General features: G+C 57.8%; 2 non-coding genes and 1 pseudogene across 2 annotated transcripts; all 3 read right to left on the bottom strand.

Moving 5' to 3' along the window:
- LOC124727281 overlaps positions 1–627 on the bottom strand; it is a 4,222-nt pseudogene extending 3,595 nt beyond the window's left edge.
- A 188-nt stretch (positions 628–815) lies between these two features.
- On the bottom strand, positions 816–970 carry LOC124727308. Its single transcript, XR_007007050.1, has one exon. It is a non-coding gene; the product is annotated as a 5.8S ribosomal RNA (ribosomal RNA).
- A 351-nt stretch (positions 971–1,321) lies between these two features.
- Positions 1,322–3,230, bottom strand: LOC124727331. Its single transcript, XR_007007070.1, has one exon. It is a non-coding gene; the product is annotated as a small subunit ribosomal RNA (ribosomal RNA).
- Between the last annotated feature and the right edge of the window lie 1,770 nt (positions 3,231–5,000).

The following is a 5,000-nucleotide window of genomic DNA, read 5'->3' as shown; positions in this document are numbered from 1 at the left end:
ACGTCCTACTAGGGGAGAAGTGCGGCCCACCGCACACCGGAACGGCCCCACCCCGCGGCGAGTGGAAAGGCAACCGGACACGACCCCGCCGCAGATTGCTCCGCGCGGGCGGCCGGCCCCATCTGCCGAGGGCGGAGGCCAGTGGCCGGATGGGCGTGAATCTCACCCGTTCGACCTTTCGGACTTCTCACGTTTACCCCAGAACGGTTTCACGTACTTTTGAACTCTCTCTTCAAAGTTCTTTTCAACTTTCCCTCACGGTACTTGTTCGCTATCGGTCTCGTGGTCATATTTAGTCTCAGATGGAGTTTACCACCCACTTGGAGCTGCACTCTCAAGCAACCCGACTCGAAGGAGAGGTCCCGCCGACGCTCGCACCGGCCGCTACGGGCCTGGCACCCTCTACGGGCCGTGGCCTCATTCAAGTTGGACTTGGGCTCGGCGCGAGGCGTCGGGGTAGTGGACCCTCCCAAACACCACATGCCACGACAGGCGGCAGCCTGCGGGGTTCGGTGCTGGACTCTTCCCTGTTCGCTCGCCGCTACTGGGGGAATCCTTGTTAGTTTCTTTTCCTCCGCTTAGTAATATGCTTAAATTCAGCGGGTAGTCTCGCCTGCTCTGAGGTCGTTGTACGAGGTGTCGCACGCCACACCGCCAGCCGGCTGTGCACGCTACCGAGAAAGTACCGGTATGCGAACCGCCAGGCGACGGGCGCGCATCGCACGTTTGAGGAGACGCGGCCGGCCCCACAGGCGGCCGCGACACTCCCAGGTCTGCGAAGCGGGGCAAACGCCGCGCGCTTCAGTATACGTAGCCGACCCTCAGCCAGACGTGGCCCGGGAACGGAATCCATGGACCGCAATGTGCGTTCGAAACGTCGATGTTCATGTGTCCTGCAGTTCACATGTCGACGCGCAATTTGCTGCGTTCTTCATCGACCCACGAGCCGAGTGATCCACCGTCCTGGGTGATCTTTTCTCAGTTTCCGCCGTCTCTTTCGAGACGGTCGCATAGGCGGGAGTGAGGCGTGTGGCGGCCCCTGTTCCAGCGTTCTGTGTCCAACGGCCTCACGGCCGACGGGCGTCGTACGGCTCCACACCGGAGCGGACAGGCACTCGGGCGAAAGTCATTCAAAACCGGCGCCAGGCGCCAGGTGCCGCAGGCCAGCCGCTCCAGCGCTTCAGCGCTCGTACCACACAACATTGCCGCTAGTTTTGAGAGGCACGCGTGGTTCCGCACGCGGCGCACGGCTACGGCGAGCCGTACAGGTAGCGTGTTGCGCGACACGACACGCACATCGAAAGACATGCAGTCTAGTCGGTAATGATCCTTCCGCAGGTTCACCTACGGAAACCTTGTTACGACTTTTACTTCCTCTAAATGATCAAGTTTGGTCATCTTTCCGGTAGCATCGGCAACGACAGAGTCAATGCCGCGTACCAGTCCGAAGACCTCACTAAATCATTCAATCGGTAGTAGCGACGGGCGGTGTGTACAAAGGGCAGGGACGTAATCAACGCGAGCTTATGACTCGCGCTTACTGGGAATTCCTCGTTCATGGGGAACAATTGCAAGCCCCAATCCCTAGCACGAAGGAGGTTCAGCGGGTTACCCCGACCTTTCGGCCTAGGAAGACACGCTGATTCCTTCAGTGTAGCGCGCGTGCGGCCCAGAACATCTAAGGGCATCACAGACCTGTTATTGCTCAATCTCGTGCGGCTAGAAGCCGCCTGTCCCTCTAAGAAGAAAAGTAATCGCTGACAGCACGAAGGATGTCACGCGACTAGTTAGCAGGCTAGAGTCTCGTTCGTTATCGGAATTAACCAGACAAATCGCTCCACCAACTAAGAACGGCCATGCACCACCACCCACCGAATCAAGAAAGAGCTATCAATCTGTCAATCCTTCCGGTGTCCGGGCCTGGTGAGGTTTCCCGTGTTGAGTCAAATTAAGCCGCAGGCTCCACTCCTGGTGGTGCCCTTCCGTCAATTCCTTTAAGTTTCAGCTTTGCAACCATACTTCCCCCGGAACCCAAAAGCTTTGGTTTCCCGGAGGCTGCCCGCCGAGTCATCGGAGGAACTGCGGCGGATCGCTGGCTGGCATCGTTTATGGTTAGAACTAGGGCGGTATCTGATCGCCTTCGAACCTCTAACTTTCGTTCTTGATTAATGAAAACATACTTGGCAAATGCTTTCGCTTCTGTTCGTCTTGCGACGATCCAAGAATTTCACCTCTAACGTCGCAATACGAATGCCCCCGCCTGTCCCTATTAATCATTACCTCGGGTTCCGAAAACCAACAAAATAGAACCGAGGTCCTATTCCATTATTCCATGCACACAGTATTCAGGCGGGCTTGCCTGCTTTAAGCACTCTAATTTGTTCAAAGTAAACGTGCCGGCCCACCGAGACACTCAATAAAGAGCACCCTGGTAGGATTTCAACGGGGTCCGCCTCGGGACGCACGAGCACGCACGGGGCGGTCGCACGCCTTCGGCTCGCCCCACCGGCAGGACGTCCCACGATACATGCCAGTTAAACACCGACGGGCGGTGAACCAACAGCGTGGGACACAAATCCAACTACGAGCTTTTTAACCGCAACAACTTTAATATACGCTATTGGAGCTGGAATTACCGCGGCTGCTGGCACCAGACTTGCCCTCCAATAGATACTCGTTAAAGGATTTAAAGTGTACTCATTCCGATTACGGGGCCTCGGATGAGTCCCGTATCGTTATTTTTCGTCACTACCTCCCCGTGCCGGGAGTGGGTAATTTGCGCGCCTGCTGCCTTCCTTGGATGTGGTAGCCGTTTCTCAGGCTCCCTCTCCGGAATCGAACCCTGATTCCCCGTTACCCGTTACAACCATGGTAGGCGCAGAACCTACCATCGACAGTTGATAAGGCAGACATTTGAAAGATGCGTCGCCGGTACGAGGACCGTGCGATCAGCCCAAAGTTATTCAGAGTCACCAAGGCAAACGGACCGGACGAGCCGACCGATTGGTTTTGATCTAATAAAAGCGTCCCTTCCATCTCTGGTCGGGACTCTGTTTGCATGTATTAGCTCTAGAATTACCACAGTTATCCAAGTAACGTGGGTACGATCTAAGGAACCATAACTGATTTAATGAGCCATTCGCGGTTTCACCTTAATGCGGCTTGTACTGAGACATGCATGGCTTAATCTTTGAGACAAGCATATGACTACTGGCAGGATCAACCAGGGAGCTGCGTCAACTAGAGCTGAGCAGCCGGCCGCCCGGGAGTGTGTCCCGGGGGCCCGCGCGAACACGCAAGCGTCCGCTCAATCATTCTGCAAACAGGAGGAGGCTGAGCTCCCCTGCACAATACACCTCGAAACCCTCTCAGGTCCCGGCGGCGCGCAGCGCCGTCCCAAGTACTTGGTCGGGTTCGAGAGAGGCGCAATCGCCCGGAGTTAGGCGAGTAGACGCTTTCGGTGCGACCACCCGTGCTCCCAACTGAGCTTGCCGCTGCCGACAGAGGCCCGGGAGCGTGCTGTCGTGGCATTGCCGGCGGGAGACAACACGCGCCACCTACGGTGACCGGCAGCTCCAACGCCAGCGCCACAGAAGGACAAAAGCCCCACTTGGGTGCCGAAGCGAACTCTCCCAGCACAGCGCACGCGCCAACACATCCGCACAGCTGCGATACAAACCACCAGCGAGAACCGCTGGGGCGACCGAGCAGCAGACGGCGTCGCGGCGCCGAGCGCCGGGCGGCAGCGCATCCTCAACGCACACAGTCCTCAATCGGACCAGCACACTGAAGATGTCCACCGCGCTTCGCACCGGGCCCGCGAGGACCTACTTTGGCCGCACGGCGCCGCGCGCAGGGTGCGCCGGCGCGCAGCTGCGACGCCTGCCGCGTCCGTCGGCCGGCGCGCCTGCCACTGGCCGCCCCCACCAGCCGGCTGTAGCGCGTGCGCCCACGCACCGCGCGGCCAGCACGCCGGGAGGCGCCCCCTCACCGGCCGGGGACGGTCCCACCCAGCCACCGCCGCGTATCGCTTCACACCCAGATGCCGTTCAGTTTCGTCGGCATGGTGGGTATCGCTGGAACAACCGGTTAGTACCTCAACCTATCGTCGCCATCACCGATTCACCCCTAGCGAGAACAACCGCACCACAACAGGTTACCATTTGTTCATTTGCGTAACTTCACCAGAAAACGCAGGCGTCCATCGCCATTTGCAACTTCCACGATTATTGCATGCCTGTGTCAGGTGTCACGCCACACTACGTCTGCCCACATACACGCAACAAAATGTGCACGCCTAGACAATACGTGGAAGGTGGCCCCCGTACGTATGCGATGTCCATTGCTCGAACGACTGTCAACCGGCCTCTGTAGCATGTCGCAGATATGGAACGCGGTGCACCATGCCATCACGGTGTGTGAGGAGAGACGACTAGGTCCGAATACATCAACAGACAGCTCATGCTGATCGCCATCCACGGCGTCCGTTCCTCCCACACGTCTCTATGGCGTACCACACTGCAATCCAGCTCTCATAGGGAGACGACACGTAGCTGCGTGCACAATATTTGCACTGTATGGTCCGCCGTTTTTGGGCGCAGTCGTTGTACGGTCACACATGTGCCACGATGTATCATTCAGTACATAAGGACGAATGTGCAGTACAGATTGTGGTTTACGCGTACGACATTAGCGGACAGTTGACACAGGCCGCACCACAACGTAGCCTGAGTACGTCGCATGCGGAGGGCATTGAACATGCAAAGTTCTCACCAACCAGCTTGCGAAGGCAGGGGGCAAGGTGGGGACGTGGGGAGGGGCGGCATGTACGTCCTGCTGCCATCCACATTACAGTGTACAGCAGGAGCATGTGGAAAGTGAGCAAGACTTGCAAGGTGTTTAACATGAAGCGATACACAGGGGAGCGGGGAGTGCGAGTAGCGAACTATATTGCGAGGGTTGCGGGTGGGCAACACTACACTAATTGAACGAGTCGTATA

This window comes from Schistocerca piceifrons, unplaced genomic scaffold (assembly GCF_021461385.2).
Source record: "Schistocerca piceifrons isolate TAMUIC-IGC-003096 unplaced genomic scaffold, iqSchPice1.1 HiC_scaffold_1094, whole genome shotgun sequence".
NCBI classification, from domain to species: domain Eukaryota; kingdom Metazoa; phylum Arthropoda; class Insecta; order Orthoptera; family Acrididae; genus Schistocerca; species Schistocerca piceifrons.
Note: the sequence above shows the minus strand (reverse complement) of the source record. Positions and strands in the feature narration are given on the sequence as shown.